Source organism: Lissotriton vulgaris, chromosome 10 (assembly GCF_964263255.1).
Source record: "Lissotriton vulgaris chromosome 10, aLisVul1.2, whole genome shotgun sequence".
Lineage (NCBI taxonomy): Eukaryota > Metazoa > Chordata > Amphibia > Caudata > Salamandridae > Lissotriton > Lissotriton vulgaris.
Genome location: NC_141698.1, coordinates 252,773,233 through 252,795,421, shown reverse-complemented (window position 1 = coordinate 252,795,421; position 22,189 = coordinate 252,773,233).

The following is a 22,189-nucleotide window of genomic DNA, read 5'->3' as shown; positions in this document are numbered from 1 at the left end:
CCACCTACCCCCACATTGCCCAGCAGCCCGTGCCCCCGCCCGCCCCACCAGCAGCCCGTGCCCCCGCCCGCCCCCCGCCTGCCCCGACCCCGATCATTGTTTTAATAATTTCCCGTCCCCTGCCTGGCCCGACACCCGCCTGCCCCGACATTGTCCCCGGAGCATTACCTGAGCCGCAGGTCCTCATTTCACCGCTCCAATTTCCCGTCCCCTGCCTGGCCCAACACCCGCCTGCCCCGACATTGTTCCCGGAGCCTTACCTGAGCCGCAGGTACTTATTTCACCGCTCCTCGCGCCTCAGCCACCGGTCCTCATTTCTCCGCTCCACCGCTCTGCTCTTCATCGCCTGTCCGCCGCCGCTCCTCCCCGCGCCATGTCCGCCTCTCCGCTGCTCCCACCACCGCTGGCCTCACGTCACCGCTCCTCTCCCACGCCATGTCCGCCGCTCCTCGGACGCCTCTCCTCCCCGTGCTGACATGAGAACGCACGTCGCAGCCGGCGCTACTTTGGGGGGGACTACTTTTAAAAAATATATAAATATTGTAAATAATGTTTTATTTTCTCATTTATATAGCCTATAACCATCTACACACCCTGATGATTTCAACGGTGTATCAGGTGTGTAGATTGGCACTGTGGTTCCCGAGTTTACCCGCCTCAAAGCCTGAAAGTTCTTACTTTATTATAGTAGTATAGATTGATTGTGTAGGGGGGTGGGTCGGGGCAACATGTGGTTAAATTAGATTTATCTATTAGTACAATTTAAATGAAAAACAAAATAAAATCTGTGGGATGAGGAGAAAAACAAATCTAGAGTAACTGCATATAGACATGGAAAGGAAGGAGGAGAAAACCATGGCTTAAGCACTCAATCTAGAGTCCTTAAAGAGAAAGTCCCTGAAAATCTCACATGCATCTGCTTTTTAAGACCTCGCAATTGAATTTAATTATGTACACAGGAAGGGAAAGGAGACGGAGCAGTAAGCCATTTGCCTATCAGTGGTACAGATGTGGTTATGGCATGGGGTGTGATTAATGCCGCTTTTGTCTCCAAAGATTTCTGTTTGACATTTAGACAATTTTGTCAGATAATGGACCAGTTCCATCAAATGTTTATGGAGAGCAAGAAAAAGTCATCCAAGGCTCCCTTTGTCCATATGTGTGGTGCAACGTGAAGAATGCGTCAATATAATAAAAATAAAAGTACAGACTTTTGATGAGCACTGTTATTTAATTTGTGCTGATCAATTTTAAGCTGCTGATAAAAATAATGAATTCAAACCTCAGTGATGCACAAATCTAAACCCCTGAATGCAGAAGTGACAACCTTCTGGTTTATGTTGTTGACATATGATCAGTCAGCTATGTTCCTGAATATAAAATAATATTTGGAACTGGATATTTGTGCCAATTGATATGTCATTTACAAGCTTATTGTCAGATTGGGTGTGGATTTACTATTACTAACTCCAACCGTTAATAATTTTGTAAATTATATTTAGAACAAGATTTTTATGCCAAACAATATTATGACTAAGAGTAAGTAGGTAAAGAAATTAGGTAAAATTTTTTGTTGTTTAGATAATTAAAACCATAACAATTGTTTACTGTTTATGACGACGGCGAGTAAAAAAAAAGGTTTTAAAATCAGTTCATTCATCCAATGTATCATCAATAAATATATCACAAATTATCATCTTCTATAAATGCTATCTAAAATCCAGTATAATGGTACCTAAACTCTACTGCTTAATTGCCAGTTCACTCTTGCCCATCATGAATTAACATGTGGCACCAGTATGTGCTGCGTTTCTAGCTAAAGTTCATGCTAATTAATCGTAGATGTCTCTAAGACTGGGGCCGATAATGTCTAATTGCTACCAGCTCAGGATATCGTCCTCAAAATTGCTGTTCGTAAGTTTTTTGCTGGCGTTAATCCTTCTGTGGGTATACTCTCTCGCTGAAGCGTTGATTTAAACGCCTGATCGTGTGTACGGAGAAACTTAACACATTTGCAGTTCATCTGAGGACCTGATAGATCAAGCCCTTTAATAATAGCCACTCAGCATGTTCGTATTCATCTGTCCAGCAAAGCTTTCCTTAGTAAAGTGACTTATGCATCTGCAAGAAAATTTACCTAGCACATCCAGTGGAAAAGATCTTATTTTGGGCTTCCAAATAGGCGACGTTCTTAATTCAATGTTTTTCCACCTTGGAGCATCTGCCAAAGAAGGATATTTTCCAGAGTGCAGAGCTAATAGCTGTGTTTTTTAAGTGGGCCAAAAATGTTAAATCTAAGTAAGCTGCTGGTTAAGTACTCTGTAATTGTTGAGCACTGTCCAGGAACAGGATCTCTGGCTGAAAATATTTTTGTCTAGCTAAAGAGAGGGAAGCTTTGCAGCTTTATTTAGTGTTGACTTAGATCTCTGGAATAAAAAGTTTGACCTTTGCAACATTTAAGGTGCAAGTGGATTTAAGTGCATTGTGCAAATAGCGTATATATGATCAGTCTGAATGGGGCTCTATGGCAAGAGCTAGAGAAAGGACGGAAATTGAGTTAACCGAATTTTGCTTTATGCGGTACCAAACTTAAATTGATGACGATAACCTGCCCACTGTTTCATTCATTATGTCAAGCTCCAGATGCAATTGTGTGGGGGACGCCGTCTGAGGGAGCTGAAAGACCATTTTGAACATGCTGGCCATTAAGTTATTAAGTAAAGTTGTGTCTTTTCCTTGCAAGGCTGCGCTGTCATACGTTAAAGTTGGAAGAGTTTTGACCGTTATTACTGTAATCTGTGGTTTAAGTGAAAGGCCTTTCAATTTTGATGCCAATGTCTTGTAGGCAACAGTTAATGCACTTGCCTTTTGAGCCATGTAGTTTTTCTGTTCTCAATGATTTATTTTATTATCGAGGTAGAAGCCCAGATATTCATAGCTAGACACATTCCCCAGGGCATTTCATTTGAGCCAGATGCTATACGGACAAGTTGACCAGTTGCTGATAAGTATTGTTTTTGTTTTTACTATATTAATTTCTAACTTGTTCACGGTTAAGAATTCTACAAGACTCTTGCTCCGTCTCCAAGTTTCACTCTAACCCATGTATTAGTGTAAAATAGCAGTAAGCCTTTTTTAAAAAAAAATCCAGAATGTTCCATGATCTTAGTTTGGCCCACAATAATTTCCGATCCTCTCTGTCAAAAGTGGCTTTTAAATCGATAAAACAGAGGTGCAAGCTCTGCTTTTTTATTTTGCATTTCTCTGCTATTAGGGAAAAATATAATATGGTGGGAGATTGTACCTGTCCCTTTTCTAAAGCCTACCTGATTTATAGGGATCGGATTTAGGTCTTTGGACCATTCGACCAAGTCTTCCAAGATCAAGGAGGTTAAATATTTTAATTCCACGTCCAGCAAGGCAATTAGATCGAATCCATCAAATTACAGACTATCACCCCCTTTGTAAATTGGTGTCATGATTGAGCCTTGCCAGCTGTCAAGAATTTGATTTAAAGCTCAACTTCTGCAAAAAGTTTCTCTAGCTGGGAGCTTCACAAAGCTGGATCATGTTTAAAAACGGCTTGAGGGACACAGTTGGGTCCAGGAGCACCATGTCTTTTACTTTTATTTATTAAATATTTTATAGCATCTTGTAGGTAACAAGAGATTTTTGAGCAGGGATCTCTTAGCAACCAAATCAACCATTCTACAGTCACGACTGATAACCTCAATTTACTATCACCTTGTTTTTGAGAATGGCTAGAAAAGTCCTGCCAGGTCTGTGCCTGTTCAGGAGTTTGATGCCGTGTTTTATATTTCAGGGGGATGTAGTTCCCCCAGTCCTGTTCCTGTAAGTTGGATGATAAGATGTTCCTTGGCCAGTTCAACTGGTTTATTGTTAGCCAGAATTTATTAGAATTATGCGGACTCGCGTTGTATATTAATTTAACCCAGAAAGTGTCCACACTTGATCTTTTATTCTCCCATAGCTTCTTTTTGAAAAGTTTTCGCAGTTGCCGGAATGTTTCCCATGAGTCATTGGTGCTGTTGCTTTTGTGTAATTTCCTAGCAGATCTTTTTATATCCCTTAGTTTTTGTACCTCCCTTGAAAGTCCGATGTGCGGGTTAGCACATAATACCTTGTGCCGTGGTTTTGTCTTTATGGTTGGAAGACCTGCAAGAAAATAAGACCATGTTTTACCCAGACGGTGTTCGCTAATACCGACACCCCAAGATGCTCTTTCAAATTGCTGCTGAGACGTTCCATTTGACCAGTTTAGGCATTTTTTATTTGTATTGTGTTCAAATTGCCTTCCTGTACTATTGACGTTTGTAATCTTGGCAGCATCAGATTTAGCGATCATTCAATACAACATATTGTTTTTAATGTGGTGTACTCTAAATGAAAATGAACAAGGTGTGGCATGAAAGGGAACATTATGATCATATAGTCAAGTGTCAATAAAGATTGTGGGTCGTGATATGGGTATTTACGGGTGTCAGGCTCCGTCTTCCGTTTTCCCCAGGATTTTACCAATGCTATAAGGGGTTCCACCTCTCGACGGCCCAGGAGCCTGAAGTGATATACAGAGGCTGCCCGGATAGTCCAGAGAGGGAAGGAAAGGATGGGGACAGCAGGGAGGGAGACGTATGAACAACAAGTAATATTCAAGACAATGACATAACATACAGTGTTCTATACATTCTGTTTTCCCTCTCCCTCCTTTCTTGGATCTTCTAGAATCTCTCTCCCCTACCTGTAAAGAAAAATACGGTTGTTCCCATGTGGAGAGAGCAAGGGTGGAACCAGGGCTTTGGCTGACTAGGATAGAGAAACAAGAAGAGCGTGTTTGAGCATCATATACAATACCCCTAAATGCTATCGTGTTTTCTCAGAGCACACACACATACCTCTACCAAATCTTCGTCAAGCGTCACCAAACCCACTGACAGTAACCCCTTGCATCCCTCTCCTAAGCAAACAGAATAAACAAAAGAGTATTTGTAACCACGGAGTCACAGCAGACGGTTAATGCTCCTTAACTGCGTCTGGCTTAAACAGGTTTTGAAACACCAAGTTATTCTCCCACTCAGATTCGTGGGAACTGTAAAGTTATTACCAATCACCCCTTGGAAATACTCAGGGTGTTTCACATGTGCCAATGACTTCTTGAAAGTAATGTCCCAAAACACGTCCCCTCCCTCTCATGGAAGAGTCATATGTGGACTAGGTTTTGGTGTTTTGTGGTCCCCCCGCATCGGAACGGCGGACTGCTTGACCCGGCCAACTGGGGAGAGAAGAACAAAACCAGAATAGGCTACAACGCCTCAGGATATCTGAGAATATACCAGGACTCTCTAAGCACAGAGTTCTGAACTGGTATACCTTCCGGAATTAGAGCGGGAAACAAGTACAAATCCTGTGTCCATCCAAAGCGGGACACGATTCCAAAGGACCTTACAACATAGAAAGGTCTTACCGGTTTCCTCTGCGCTCCAACAACACTACGCAGTCTCTGGAATAATCGTCAGCGTTAGCTTTCCCCGGCCGGCATTTGTTTCTGGGTACTGCGTGAGCGCGGCACGTGATGACGTCACACGCCACCCCAGCATGCCGGAAACTGTAGTTTTTCATTAGCTGCACAGTAGGTTCCGTGGTGCGCCGAGCAGGCAGCGCCTTCCCGGATCAGCACACATACGTGGATTGTGACAACGGGGTTGTCTTCTTCGGATCTTCCTTTTATCACCCGCAGTCCTTGATATTTTGTTGTTGTATGTACTTTATTCAATAACATTTTTTATCATAAAAGTATGTACATCCTCAAATCGTAAACAGCAATCCATTTACACATACAAGCATTATACAAAACATTCAAATAAAAAAAAAATACAATAAAAACAGAGAAAGCTACTATGATACAGCCTAAAAAACAATATTCAAGATGGGCCCACTGACGCCTAACTCTTAGCTTTCTTTAACAACTTTGTACGGGTCAGCCAAGCCCTGCCCAAATACATCACTACCCCACAAACAATAACAAGGGACGTAGTATCAGATGTTAAGATACGTTGTGCCATCCTGTGGTCCTGAAGCCCAGCTCTTTGCAGATGGGTTTAAGCTATGTTCTTCTCGCCGCTCTATATGCTTTACATGCAAAAAGAAAGTGGGCTAGTGACTCCATAGGGGCTGTGCAACCTTGGCAGGAAACAGATACAGAATTGCACTGTTTCCAGCCTGCTGTGATTTCATTGTTCGGGAGGGTTCCAAACCTCAGCTTCAAATAGAGTGTCCTGTCTCTTGGGTTTTGGATGAAGTCGAGGAAAGGTTCGAGCTTCCTGACAGGTTTGTGCTCCAGAAACTGCTCGGTGAGGGTCCCCCATTTGGCACTATGCCGCTCCTCTGACTGCACCCATTCCAAATATGCTTTCTTAATTATTTGTTTGGGTGGCTGACACTCTCTAGCCCATGTTTCCCCCAGCCCTATGTTTGAAACAAGCTGTCTAAGCTTGCTTATCCACTTAATCTTATTACAGGTGTTCAATTTAATCAGTTTGTCTAGGGCTACTGCGTAATTCGCCAGTTCAGGTGTCCTCCTTAAACGTACCCAAAATAATAAAGTGCAGAGCCGTACTATATCTTTAATCAAGCGTTTCCCCAAATCCTGGCAGAGGGGCTTTAATGGGGTGGAAGCTGGGAGAGAAACCAGACATCTAAAGAACTTATTCTCAGATCTAACCAGGTCAGTGGTATTCTCAAACCCCCATAATTCAGACCAATATACTGCCGAGGGTAATGCTTTCCCTTTATACACCATGAGGGCCGGGGCTATTGGTTTACTAACAGAGGATTGCTGGTCTCTTAAAATTGCTCCTGACATTCGCTTGTGGTTAAGAAGCATTTTGGCCATATGGGAGTTCCAATTCATCAGGTTATTAACCCGAACTCCCAAGTAGTCAAACGACTCAACCACATCTAATGGAATACCATTGAGGGTAATGCTATCCCTAAATCTTTTTGACGGCGACCGGGTCATTAACTTGGTCTTGGTGGTATTGATAGTTAGCCCCCTTGCATTGCAAAACAAGCGAAACCTATCCAGCAGTTTTTGTAAACCTGCTGGGCTTTTAGACATCAAAGGGTGTCATCGGCAGAGAGTAGGGTAGGTGTTTTCTCTCCCGCCAGGACTGGGGCATCGGCTGGGTCCTCTCTCAAATGGTCTACCACCCCATTGACAAAGAGAGAGAACAAAGTCGGGGCCAGCACACAGCCCTGGCGTACCCCCCTATTCACCGCCACCCTCTCCGTCAACTGCCCCTCGTTCCCCCATCTGACTCTAGCATAATTCCCCTCATGGAGTCGCTTAAAAAAATCGAGAAGTGAAGTGGGAAGACTAAGGTCATGCTGCACCCGCCAGAGTTTGTCCCGGGAACCAAATCAAAAGCGGTCTTTAGGTCTATAAAGGCCAGATATAAACTGCCTTTCCCGATGGTCACGATTTTCCAGTGAACCATAAAAAATCTAAACACCTGGTCCATCGTGCCCACCTTCTGTCTAAAACCAGCCTGGAAGTGTGAAAAAATATTCCCATCTTCCATCCAAGACCCTATCCTAGTGACGATGACCCTGCCAACTACCTTCTGTATTACGTCGATTAGGTTAATCGGCCTGTAGTTGGCAGGGTCCTCTCTAGCACCTTTTTTATATATTGTGACCACCTTAGCTCCCTTCCATGAGTCGGGAATAGCATGACCCCTCACAATGAAATTCATTAGGAGACAGATAAAATTAGCCCAAGGCATTGGATCATACAAGAGTATATCTCCAGGAAGTCCATCGGGGCCCACTGCCTTTCCCGGGGCTAAACTCTTGAAGGCCAAATATACCTCATTAATCAAAAAAGGTTCTGCTGGTGCTAAGTTCTCAGATCCAGATGCTAAGGGAGCACTTTGTGGGAACTGAGAATCTTCTTCGCCACAGTACAGGTCAAGAAAGTGGGCATGTCATTGTTGCTCTGTAATGTGGTATGGGATAGGGTCAGCTCCCCTTCTATTAGCTTTATTGATTAACTCCCAAAATAAAGTTGGATCTTTCAATTGAGAGGCAGATTGGTGCTCCTGCCAATGCTGTTCCTCCCAATCACGCTTCGCTAAATCTATGGATCTTGAATACTCCTTTCGGGGAACATCGCACTACCATTAGAACGCAGGAATTACAACAAAAGTCGTTACAACGACTTTCGCTGGAGGGCGCTGTTGGATAGGGAATAGTTTAATTTTCTATCCAACACCTTCCCTACTATCCACGGGGACTGGAGTTGGAATAGAAAATTAAACTATTCCACTATCCAGCACCCCCCAACGCAAGTCGTTGTAACGACTTATGTTGTAATACCTGCGTTGTAAAGGCATGCGTGGTAAAAGCATGCTTTGTAACATCATACAAGCCTCCTTTCTAGCCACTCTTACTGATGGCAGGTCCTTATTACACAGAGCCGTAGTTAAAGCCTTCCTCTTTTCTCTGCATGTGGCCATATACCAGAGGTTGCTCGATTTTACAGGGTCCCTTCTAAACGTTCTAGGTTCCTTGATAATAAAAAACGAGCCCAGCCTCTCTATTGTGTTATTGTAAAATTTAGTAAAGGGGAAGTCATGGGTTTTTTCATGGGCTGCATTAATCAGTTCCAGCTCTGCAATCTTCTGATCTATATGCTCCCTTATACTGAGTAGTTTATCCTCCTGACATGCAACCTTGTGCCATTTCAAGCACTGATTGCAATTTGATGGCACTACCTCCCTTGTTTGCATTATCGGGGCCTTAATTGCCTTTCCGCAAGACAATGCCTACCTAATTTTCATACATAAAGGATTATGATCACTGTCCTGGGTCAGCTTCACCTCCATATCCAGTAGGTCACCCCAAAGACGGGTATCCAACAATATATAATCTATCCATGACGGGCAACTGATCATGTTATAAGTGTTAGCCCCACTCAGATCGGAACATGTCCTGCCATTCAATGCTCTCAAATTATATTTTAAGGTTAGAGCATTGATTTGGATCACCCTTTGTGACCACTTCCTAATTGGCTCTAAAGTCAGAGTGGGTATGGCCCATTTCATATCCTCCTCGTTAGTTCCCAAGAAATCTTCCCCACTCAGGGGTTCATATGTGCAGTTGAGGTCTCCTGCCATGATGATATTAGCAAGGGAAGAAATACAAGATAGTTCAGACTCCAATGCTTTTAGGGTGGCTGATACTTGTGCCCCTGGGGACCCCCTCATGTACACAATAAATAACTCCACATTATTACCATTAGGGGATCCTTTGATTGTCAGATGTAGAATGTCCTCTGTAGATGAATTATGCATACTGACACCCCAGTTCAATGTGATGTTGACCCATATGTGGAGACCCCCAGATGGAGGGCCCTTTCCTGAGCTTATAGCGGGGATAAAGAAGGTAGTATACCCTGTCTTGTATATGGGGACCATGCTCCAAGTCTCCTGAAACAAGCAGACGTCAAACTTATCAATAAATTCATTCCACTCCGGGATGGACAGTTTTTTCTGGAGGCCTGCTATGTTCCAGGAGAGGCGCTGGATCACCCTTGGGTTTGTGATCGCAGTCACATTAATGCCATTGTTAGCCAACCCCATCCTTTCCCCGCTAGGTCTTTCTATCACTGGATTATTTATGCATGGGATATACCCTCCCTTTTCCCTGTTTGGTGAATCTATTGGGGGGTGAAGTTGGTGGGCCTCACCTAGTCAATCCACTCTGTTAAGACCAGATCCACCCCCCCTCCCTGACCGGAGACCAAAATGGTAAGCATCTGATCTGGACGGCAGAATGCTTAGGGGGGGAGGTGTGATACTCAAGGGCCAGTAGATTCACAGCAATTGCTACATTGGTTAACTGGAACTCAATACAGTCCGTCAGAGAGTTAACCGAGGAGATCCTCTTTACCATTACCATGTCTTCCCTTATAATTGACCTACATCCCCTTACATGATGTAACCAGTGGATCGCTTTATTGTGGATAGACTTGCTGCTTACATAACCATAATTATTGATGTATTTAGGGACCTTGGTCATGTAGACTATTAGCGGGGAATTCCCTGTGGGGATACTATTCCTTAGCATACCTGGGCAATCCCGCCCACTCTGACTTTTTTTGACTGAAGGGGAGCCTCGATAGCCTGCTTTGCTAAGGTGTAGACCCGAGGGCTTACCTCTATCTCCTCAATTTCTGCGTAGGATCTAGTGGTGTCAGGTAAAATGGATGTGCCCCTGAGCTGTATTGCCTAGCACTATTAATGACCCCACACCCTCCATCGATTTGATAGGTGGCAATGCCCTAGTTGCTATACTTGCTTGAATAAGTGTTAAAGACGAAACACGTACGCCCCAGGGCAGGTCAACTCTACTGGTTAGTTCCTCCACCTTTATTCTCAAAAAGGCCAAATCCCCGTTTAATGGACAAACAGTACCCTTAGTCCTTCTATGCCGTGTTCCTGATGTAAGAGGTGGGCCCTGCCCTGCCTCTTCCTGTCGATGACGGGCGAAGACAGCCCGGCCTTGTGGTTAGTATTTGTTCTTTAGCATCTTTTTGGCCTGGGGTAAGGAACTGGACTGCCAACAAGTCTGCTGTGCTTATCCACGTCGGATCTGGAGTTTCCGCCATGAGTCTCAGTATGTTACTTCTGTTTAAGATATCATATCTGCCTTGGGATTCATATTACGGAGTCCAAATTATCTGCTGCGTAGTACGGTTGGAATTTGGTGTATCTCTCAAGTATTCCTTAGCAGTACTATTCCTTATTGTGATGAAGATGATCTGGTACAATGCCAAAGCAGAAAGCTGTATTGCTCCGGCCTCCCAAATTATAGAAAATATAGTTCCCCCACATGGAGGCACACACACGTCCACACAATGACAACACCTGGAAAAGGATTTCACTCTTATAACATGAGGCATATAAAAGATATTTTTTCAGAATAACATTTTGCGCAACACTCCATTCACATCTGGGAAATTCTTTCCGTTAGACACAACAAATAAATGTACATAGATACTTTACATGTGCAAACAATAATAACACACACATATATATATATATATATATATATGTATATATATATATATATATATATATTCCTGAACAGTCACACTTTCGTCCTCTTGTTAAAAGGACAGTATGAAGTACGGACTCCTGCCAGCGTATTTAGTAAAGTTTCATTTATTCAGCGTAAATGGCAGCAAAACATAGTCACACCGACGCGTTTCGGGGCTCCTCCCCTTGGTCACGAGTCAGTGAAAGGTGATTGATACAAACGTAATATAGTGAAGATCACATGGTTTCAGACTTAAATAAACATAAACAAAATACTATCGCGCTCACTAACGCGAAAGAAATTTCAAGAGGATACGGCATAATTGCATTTCAACAATTAACTCATGGGAGTAACATATATTCTTTACATAAATTACATCTCAGCAGTGTAAACCGTAAATTACATAATTAAGCAATACATATCGGTTCCACATAGAAGCCGAGTTCAGCCACAAAAATAAATGACAGACTCGAGGTTTCTTGCAAATCGGTACCATAGGAAATTCTGGGTACCTATTTTGACTCTCACATGTGATCTAATGCCCTAGTGGGCAATAAATTGCATTCCATGGATTCTTAGAGCGAAAATTAAAATTAATAAAACTGATCATATCCATGTGGGCAAATTCCATATTCAGCAACTAGTTCATATAAACAAAGTCTCTGTTCATGTTCAATAGGGCAATTCGATTTACAATGCCCTACAGTGCAGATATGTGTAGCAACTTCATTAATGCCCCTGTGGGCAAACGCTCTGGTTAATACCGTTGTTTCAGCTGAAAACAAAAAAACTCAATGAATCACATGAGTAACAAGTATCGCCCAAGTATTCCCATTCAATCAGAAAAGAATTCATTCAAGCCGTCCCTGAAGGAAAAGATTTGCAAACAGAAAGACATAAGAAGTTAAAAACAATTAGGGCAATAATTGTATTTCATTCTCCAAATATGATTCTCACTAGACTACAACTGTGGATAGCTCAATAAAACTTGAAAATATACAATTGCACTTGCGGCATCCTAGGTGTACCTCCATCTCTTCATCGCAGTGAACTTTTAAGAGCAAAGCGCAATTGTAGTACCAAAGAAGCCTTTGCTCTTGAGGAACAAAACATGATTAAAAGATTTTCTGAGAGAGGCTACTCAAGTAAGATAATTTCTGATGCCCAGAAAGCTGTGGAGAAACGCTCAAGGGAGTCACTCTTGCAGCCGAAAACACATAACTTACAAAGTGAGAATGAGAATACCAGAATACATATTTAACTAGAGGATGAACGGAACATCTTGGAAGAACGTGGTTCTAAAACTAAAATTGCACATGTGACTGCGCTGATTAGCCCACTTGGGTGGTACTTGTTACTTATGTGATTCATTGAGTTTTTTTGTTTTCAGCTGAAACAACGGTATTAACCAGAGCGTTTGCCCACAGGGGCATGAATGAAGTTGCTACACATATCTGCACTGTAGGGCATTGTAAATCGAATTGCCCTATTGAACATGAAGAGAGACTTTGTTTATATGAACTAGTTGCTGAATATGGAATTTGTCCACATGGATATGATCAGTTTTATTAATTTTAATTTTTGCTCTAAGAATCCATGGAATGCAATTTATTGCCCACTTGGGCATTAGCTCACATGTGAGAGCCAAAATAGGTACCCAGAATTTCCTATGGTACCGATTTGCAAGAAACCTCGAGTACGTCATTTATTTTTGTGGCTGAACTCGGCTTCTATGTGGAACCGATATGTATTGCTTAATTATGTAATTTACGGTTTACACTGCTGAGATGTCATTTATGTAAAGAATATATGTTACTCCCATGAGTCAATTGTTGAAATGCAATTATGCCGTACCCTCTTGAATTTTTTTTCGCGTTAGTGAGCGCGATAGTATTTTGTTTATGTTTATTTAAGTCTGAAACCATGTGATCTTCACTATATTACGTTTGTATCAATCACCTTTCACTGACTCGTGACCAAGGGGAGGAGCCCCGAAACGCGTCGGAGTGACTATGTTTTGCTGCCATTTACGCGGAATAAACGAAACTTTACTAAATACGCTGGCTGGAGTCCGTACTTCATACTGTCCTTTTAACAATAGGACGAAAGTGTGACTGTTCAGGAATTATTTGGGCTCGCTGCCCTGTACGGACCGCTGTTATCAAGAGGAGTGGTCATAGCGAGGTGTGGTGGCTGCTGCACGAATGATGAATATATATATATATATATATATATATATATATATATATATATATATATATATATATATATTATATATTACCTACTGGCGGTCGCCAGTAGGTAGTTATAGTTAGGACCTAGTTTCCATAGGAAATCCTCAACATTCTATTTGGAATAACTTTGGCCCTGGTTGAAGAATCTTAGCGAATTTCTCAAAGAAGATGGCTCAGTCCGCTGCGCTCCTTCCCTAAAAGTTTGGGGGGATTGGTCAAGTGGGGGCTGAGATAAAACAGGGGTCCCAAAACGTGTTTTCTCCATGTTATTTTCCATAGGACCTTTAGACTCGGCTACAGGTCGAACGGGTGAATGGATTTATAAGAAATTTGGCAAAACTGTACAGTCCGGCTCGCAGATTACGCTTTTTTTGGAATGGTGTAAATCCGTTTAGTAGTTGTTGAGAAAATTAAAGTTAAAGTCAATTATATATCTATAGGCGCGCATGCGTGCGCGCACCCAAGTGGCTGCGCGTGAGCGGAATTTTTTTTTGCTGCGTGACGTCTGTTAACGTTCGATTAGAAGGAAATCAGGAAGTGTTGACCGCCATTTTGTCACTGCGAGTAAAGATATTGTCATTTCAAAGCGTTGGAACATGGAAAGGGGAGAAGGTAGAGATTGTTTTGCTGCGTAGGTTTTCTCAGGGTGTGCAGTAAGGTCCTTAAAAGCGAAAATATATATATTTTTTTCTCGAAAAAGTTGCGGGGTGCGCGCACACCTATTTACAAAAGTGTGAAAATGGAGATAAATCAGAAGTTTGAGTGCTTTGATATAAGGTGGCTCTGAAAAGAGCCCTTGTTTAATTGAGTTGTTTCTGCAGTACCGATGCAGAGTTTGATATAATATTGTTGGCAGCATTTTGAAAGGAAAGACAGGGGCCCATTTTCTGGTTAACAGGTGACCAGGCCAACTTTTCACGCCAGGCCCATTCCTGCAAAGTCGACCGCCATTTTTAGGAGATCTGCAACCACCGGCAGTCACTGGGTTGCAGGAGCAGATGGACTCAAGCCTGTCGGGCGAAGTATCGTTGCACCGCCACAGTGGACGAGACCCTGCTGGGTGAGTGGAGCGTCGCTGTACCGCAACAGTGGGCGAGTCCTTTGCTGGGCTCATGGAGCGTCCCTATACCGCCACAGTATGCGAACGGTTTGCTGGGCTCGTGGAGTGTCCCTATATCGCCACTGAGTACGAACCCTTTGCTGGATGCATGGATCGTTGGGGGTGCAGCTGAGGGGCCTCCATCTGGGGAGGCTCGTCCGCGCCGCCTCTCCCTCCCAGTGGATCCCACGGCGTCTTGCTGACATTTGTTATGGCCGGACCAGGCGATGAAGAGAGGGGGAGGTCGGATATATATGAGTTATACTATTAGGTATGTCACATCCCCCTTGTGGCCTGCAAGGCACCGAAAAAAGAAGAGAATGGGAAGACAACTACATCTCGGGTCGGGCCCATGCCTTCTCTGGCCGATGGCGGCCGGCCGCTCTTTGCCACGGCCCCAGGAACGGATCCCTTGGTTCATCCTGGGGACAGGCCTTGACGTGTGGTGTCTCCTCTGGACTATTCGCGTAATGGTTCTCCACCCCAGGCCGTTGCCGACGGCTTTTGTAGACTTTCTGACGCTCAAAAACCCTACTAGAAAGCAGCCCAAAAGTAGCCCAACATTGCTACTTTGGGGAAGGAGGGGCTGCGCGCGAGCGGAATTTTTTTTTGCTGCGTGACGTCTGTTAACGTTCGATTTGAAGGAAATCAGGAAGTGTTGACCGCCATTTTGTCACTGCGAGTAAATGGTGCTCCACATTGTAAATGCGGCACACCATGGGTGGCAGAGCAGCGGTGCACATTAACTGGTGCATCTCTGGGGATGCGCCAGTTAACATAAATCTGCTCCTTTACATTTAAGTATGAGCAGGGGACACAGAGTTGGTGAAGCTTATCGAAGGTTAAAAAGAGATGAGTCCTGTTCACTGAAAACTTGGACATAGGACTCACCTCCTCAGCATCGTTGGACATGGCTAAATAATAGCTGCAAAATGTAACTGTTGTTAAACAATTTTACTATTATAGTGTCTGAGATTTGTCTCTTACTCTGCAACATCTCATTGTTGTTCTCTTTCTTTAAAGATAAGGACATTAACCATGAGTGATAATGAGCAATCCGTTGGTCTCGATCTTATTGTTGAACATGTCATTGAAACGTCAGTGGAAGTGGAACCCTTAGATGATTTAAATCGTGAGGATGATGAAGAACATGATGAGGATGCCGATTTGTCAGAATTGTATGACATAGGGTGGGAAGCTGACGTGCTTTAGCATATGGAACTATAAACATTTATTTTTCAAATTTACTGGAAATAAAAAGTGAAAATGTAAACCGTTTCATTTAAAATTAAACATAACTTGAAAAACAGGTTATGTGTAGTGTCTTTAATAAAATAGTCAAATATGCTCATAAAAATATTTCTAAACCAATGAAAAGCCTTAACAAGTCGCATGACCTGTTATGCTTACGTTACGCGCTCCGCGCCGCGCCCCGGATTGTTGGTCATTCAAACTGAGGCTGGCGTCAGCATGAGAGCGCCAACGTCTCGTGGCTACGCCATTCAGAAAATATTGTTGGCAGCATTTTGAAAGGAAAGATCTGCAACCACCGGCAGTCACTGGGTTGCAGGAGCTGATGGACTCAAGCCTGTCGGGCGAAGCATCGTTGCACCGGCACAGTGGACGAGTCCTTTGCCAGGTGCATGGAGCGTTGCTGCACCGCAAGAGTGGACGAGTCCTTTGACGGGTGCGTGGAGCGTTGGGGGTGCAGGTGAGGGGCCTGCACGTGGGGAGGCGGGAGAGGTTCGTCCGCGCCGCCTGTCCCTCCCAGTGCACCCCACGGCGTCTTGCTGACATTTGTTATGGCCGGACCAGGCAATGAAGAGAGGGGGGGGTCGGAGGCATATGCAAGACATCCCCCCTCGTGGCCTGCAAGGCGCCGAAAGATTATCGTCCGCGCCGTCTCTCCCTCCCAGTGTACCCCACGGCGTTTTGCTGACATTTGTTATGGCCGGACCAAGCGATGAAGAGGGGGGGGGGGTCGGAGGCATATGCAAGACATCCCCCCCTCGTGGCCTGCAAGGCGCCGAAAGAGGAAGAGAATGGGAAGACAACTACATCTTGGGTCGGGCCCATGCCTTCTCTGGCCGATGGCGACCGGCTGCTCTTTGCCACGGTCCCAGGAACGGATTCCTTGGTTCATCCTGGGGACAGGCCTTGGCGCATGGTGTCGCCTCCGGACTATTCGTGTAATGGTTCTCCATAGTTGTTATAATATATTTTTGTTCAAGAATAAAAACGTTTTAATCTGTTATTTTGCTGTCGTGTGGTATATTTCTAATATTTGTCGCTCTGATGTTGTTTCCCCTCCCAAATGGAACATGTGATTGTAATCTACAGCCGGACATTCCGACAGGACATGAGTGCAAAAGGGGGGGGTCAGATCTGAAGTTGGGCAGGCGATAAGATCACGTTTTGCTATGTAGGGCTATCTATGTTCGTGATGGGGCCTAAAAGGGGGCAAGATGGCGTCGAGCTTGGTTTGTCTCACTAGTTTCACTAGTTTCATATTTCTCATGAGGGGTTGTTCCTAATGTTTCTATTTTAGCAAGGTCAAAAAGAGATCCTATCAGTGGCCTATTGATTTTGTTCGATTCCTTTTGTTTTCTCTAACGAGTTTTAAGTTAAAGTTTGCTAGTACGATACAGCGGCTAGTCCGCATTTTATATATATGTCTTTTTTATTAGGGGTGTTTTCCGGTGGAGTCGGACGATCTACCTCTAATAAACGGTAAGTGTTCCTCTGAAGGAATGCGTCTTGAAAGTGGCTGACTGTAATGTATGATATTTCACTCAGTGACTTTCAGGCCCATGCTGTTTCAAAACTGTGCATGTGTTTGAAGCAGGCGTAGGTATTGACGCAGCATAGAAACTACTAGGAACCAATTGGAAGTGTTGTTTTCAAGTCACATGACTTCACATGCGCGTCTCAGGACGTGTACGCGGTGATAGTATCTGGTTGGAAGTAGCGGTCCAATTTCAAAACGTGAAAAGGAGTAAATCGAAACATATCCAGATTTAATATATCTTCTGAGTAGTATAAGTTCTATGGTGGGTGTATGAAGAAATTTAATAAGTTGCAATCGCGAACTTTTCCCGAAACATATTTATAGGCGGTTGCGCGCACACGGTCGCGCACGATCGAAAGCCGATAAACGCCCTTTATAATATGCTCCTGGAGCTGTTTTTGGAAAGTTCAAATTGCAAAGTTTTCACGAAATATATAGGCAGGTGCGCGCACTCGGTCGCGCACGAAAGCCTGGAAATGCGATATCCATTTTATTGACAACTGTTGCCGAGAGTGCGCACACCGGGTCGCGCACGAAAGTTTAGTAAGGCTATTTTTATTTACAGGCAAATTTTAATGTGTTTAAAAAAAGGCAAGGTACAGACTTTCGAATTCTGTATCGCTTTACAAGGAGTCTCTATGCAACTTGAACAGTGAAGAAAACGGCTTGTTTTCAAAAAAAATATTGCCAGAACTTTATTGCCAAAAGTATAGGTTGCATACACGACATTTTTCTGAATTAGCATTTTAAAAACCAATGAAATTCACAGAAAAAACCGAAGGTTTTACACACGTTATAGTTAGGAAGTAGCATTTAAAAAACCTATGAAATTCACTGAAAAAACCATAGGTTTGACACCAGTTATAGTTAGCTGGAAATTTTACTGACATAAAACCAATGAAATTCCACGTTATAGTTAGTTGGACTCACTATAACTTGCGCGTGCAATGCACTGCTGATGACGTCACATATTACATCACTATGGTTTTTTCTGTGAATATATATATATATATTACCTACTGGCGGGTGCCAGTAGGTAGTTATAGTTAGGACCTAGTTTCCATAGGAAATCCGCAACATTCTATTTGGATGAACTTTGGCGCCGGTGGACGAATGTTTGCGAATTTCTCAAAGAAGATGGCTCGCTCCGCTCCGCTGCTTCCCTGAAAGTTTTGGGGGGATTCGTCAAGTGGGGGCTGAGATAAAAGGGGGGGTTTAAAACGTGTTTTCCCCATGTTATTTTCCATAGGACGTTTAGATACGGCTGCAGCCCGAACGGGTGAATGGAATTACGAAATTTGGCAAAAAAGGTAGAATCCGGCTTGCAGATTACGCTTTTCTTTAAATGGTGTAAATCCGTTCAGTAGTTGCTGAGAAAATTTAAGTTGAAATCAATTATATATCTATAAGCGCGCACGGGTGCGCGCACTAGTGCAGCTGTGCGCGAGCGGAATTCTGATTTGCTGTTTGACGTCTGTCAACATTCGATTTGGAGGAAATCAGGAAGTGTTGACCGCCATTTTGTCAGTGCGAGTGAATATATTGTAGAGAACAAAGGGGCAGAACATGGAAAGGGGACAAGGTAGAGACTCCCTGGCCCGTAGGTTTTCTAAGGGGGTGCAGTAAGGACCCCCAAAGTTAAAAAAAACAACAATTTTGTTTTGCAAAAAAGATGCGGGGTGCGCACACTGGGTCGCGCACTGCTATTCACAAGAGTGTGAAAAACTATAGCGGAGAGTGCTGGTAAGGGGGCAGGGTGGTGCCTTCCTGACCTCCTAGGTTTTCTCAGGGTGTTCATTAAGGAACCCCAAAGCCAAAAAGAAACATTTTTTTTAGCAAAAAAGTTGCGGGGTGCGCGCACCCGGTCAGGCGCGGTGACCAAAAAAGAAGAAAAAAATGGAGTTAAATTGCAAGTTTGAGTGTTTAGATGTAAGGTGGCTCTAAAAAGAGCCGTTGTGTTAATTGGGAGTTTTTTGTACCTACAAGTAAGTACCGATGCAGAGTCTTATGTTACAGAGGAAGATTCTATTCCCCTCATCCGTGAAATGAACACCATCTCTCCTATAGATGCCTTGCATGTTGTAACGCAAGTTGTTGTGGTATATAGAACCCATGCTATAGTCCCTGAGGAAAGCAGAAACAGATTTATTTACATGTTTCCTTGCTTTCTCAATCTGTGGACAATATTGATTGGACCAATTCCATTTCTGTCTTTGGCATATATTGGAATACACAAAGGCAGTTTGAGGAAAAAGTGACATCAATTGCTCAAAGGTGTCCTTTAAAAGCATTTCCAGACCTACCCCAGTCAATGTGCATAGATCATTTCCACCACAGTGCACAATTATACGGTTAGGTTGTGGGAGATGCATAAAGGTTTTCACCAATGGTATCAATTGGTGACATCTCAATTCTCTCTGGCCAATCCACATAATGTCCACATTTGGTAAATCAAGGTTGGAAATTTCTCTGTTTGCTGTGTATCTTTCACTCCAGTAAATATAGCTGTGCCCTAAAAGCCAAACTTTCATCATTTTCAAGGCAGATCCAGTAGTACTCAGATGGGTTCTGGAAGTGAAATGGCAGTTAGAAGCTGAGAGTTTTGATTAAAAAGTGGATGAGGTTTGGTGCACTTGAAAAACTAAAAATGATTGGTTGTTTCTTACAATTCAAGATTGAAGACTAGGTTGCATGTTAATGTTTTTTCAAAATGAAAAATGCTATTGGTTGTGAAAAAATAATGAAAACTAACAAAGCAGTGGATACGCAGGTAAGTTTGGAGGTCAATCAGCCTTGCTTGTTTTGATTTGGAACAATGAGATATGAAGTTTTGACCTGTGTCTTCAGCCAGGTGCAGAATGAGGTGTTACCATGGTAACAGCCAGAGAAGGCAGAGGGTGAAGGGTGAACTTTATGTGACTTTGAAAATATTGAAAGGGAAAAACAACAGAAATGTTAGTTTGATTTTGAATTTGTGTGGGAACAAATATGATTGGATATATAGACAAATATGAGTCTGTATTGAGTGGAAATCTGTGCCATTATTCCTTGGTTGCAGTGTCAGAAGCATTATTCAGAGTTTCTGCATACGAAAATCTGGTTTGTGACTGCTACTGTTCTACATCTAATAAAGCATTGTTAAAGGTGAGTGTCTAATTCTTTATCACTGTGTTTCATCTTAAATTATGCTTTAGTCAGTATAACTGCTTCACTCCTTCACAGTCTCTGACTGACCTCATTTTTCTCTCTGGCACTGTTTCCTTTTCTTTCTAATACTCTTCCTTTTCGTTTCCTCACTCTTTATATAAATTGTTTGCTGCTCTCACTTACTAGTTTTAAATTTCTCTTAATATGTTTTATTATCCTCAGTGCTCTTCAGTCATCCTGTTAAGTAATCCCTGACTGTTAGTTCTTTTTATTCACTGTCAGTCAGAAGCGCAACTGGAGCCAAATTTCGGGGGGGCTAACAAAAGATTTCGGGGGGGTTGGACCTTTAATCAGTAGGCAGAGTGAAGCTGCAGGGGTTCTTAGAAGGGGTGAAACAACTGCAAGGCCTAATTAACATTCAAATGGTCCTTTAAAGACATGTGAAACGTTCGGGCGCGGCTCTGTGTGTGCCCAGGATCTGTCTCATCCGGGGCTGCCACACACGATGGGGGGGTGAAGCCCTGTGAGTTCAATGGGCGTTGCGCGCCTGCTGTCAGTTCTTTTTCCTTATTCTCCTTCCTCACTTTCTTTCCTTCAACTGTTACTTTCTAGTTTTGCAACCATTTTTGGTATACTGAATAAATGGTATATAAAATGTGTTTAAAGCAGACAGTAATTATTTGACTGATTTGTAAGTGTTTTTCTGTAATCTGTAAAGATGGTGCAGAGATGAGAGATGGTATGAGCAGACACACACATAGTGCAGGCAGAGACAGGCATGGTAGATTACATGTGACATTGTGGTAATGTGTCTAAGATCACACTGTGAGTCAAGGTTGTTTTTAAATGAATCTGGGTGAATAATTTGCTTAGTTGATGTGTTAAAAAGTTATTTCTTGAAGGTAGTTAGGCTTCGTGATCTGTACTGCTAGAGAATCTTAGGCAGCATGTCTGTTGGCTCTCTTAGTTGTCAAAAGATACATGGTGATTCCTTTTGGCAACTAAGAGGTCTAACAGACTGTCGCAGGAATTCCGTGCTCAGGCAGAACTGTGCATAGAGGCATGGAACCTCAGTGAATTACGATGTCCCAAAACTCACCTTAGTACCCAAAAATCCTCCACCAGACTAGCAATCAGTGACTTATTGGTCATCATAAACTCCCAATGCTTAGGGTACTCACAAACTTTCTCTCGGGAGCCAAATTTACAGTGTGGTTTGTGGCCGAGGGCCGCAGTGGTGGGGGCGGGGTGAGAGGGGGAGAGGGCGGGGTACAGCAAAACAAAAACTTGTGACCATGAGGTTGTACACAGGTCCCTGTAGCAGATGCCTTCATCCACTGAGCTACCAGACCCAGTATACATAGATCTCTTTCCCTCCTGTCCTCCTTCTGCATCTTTCTCTCCCTCCTGCCCTCTCTCTCCATCCTGCCCTCTCTCTCCATCCTGCCCTCTCTCTCCCTCCTGCCGTCATTCTCCCTCCTGCCGTCTGTCTGCACCTCTCTCTCCCTCCTGCCCTCCGTCTCCGTCCCCCTCTGTTATCTCACTGTGTGTGTGTCTGTCTGTGTCTGCGTTCAGTCCGGGCTGAGACAGCTTCCTCAGCGCGCACACACAGACAGCCGCACCAAAGTACTTGGCAGGTCTTTAAAAGACCATTTCTATAATTTTTGGGCTTTGCTGAAGCGCCACTGAATCTCCACTCTGACAATTACCGCTCGCTCGGCCCCACAGAGCAGAGGGTTTGTCGTATTTCACCTCTTAGTGCCCCTGCATCTCCACTCTGCTCTGTGGTGGCCGGGGGAGAAG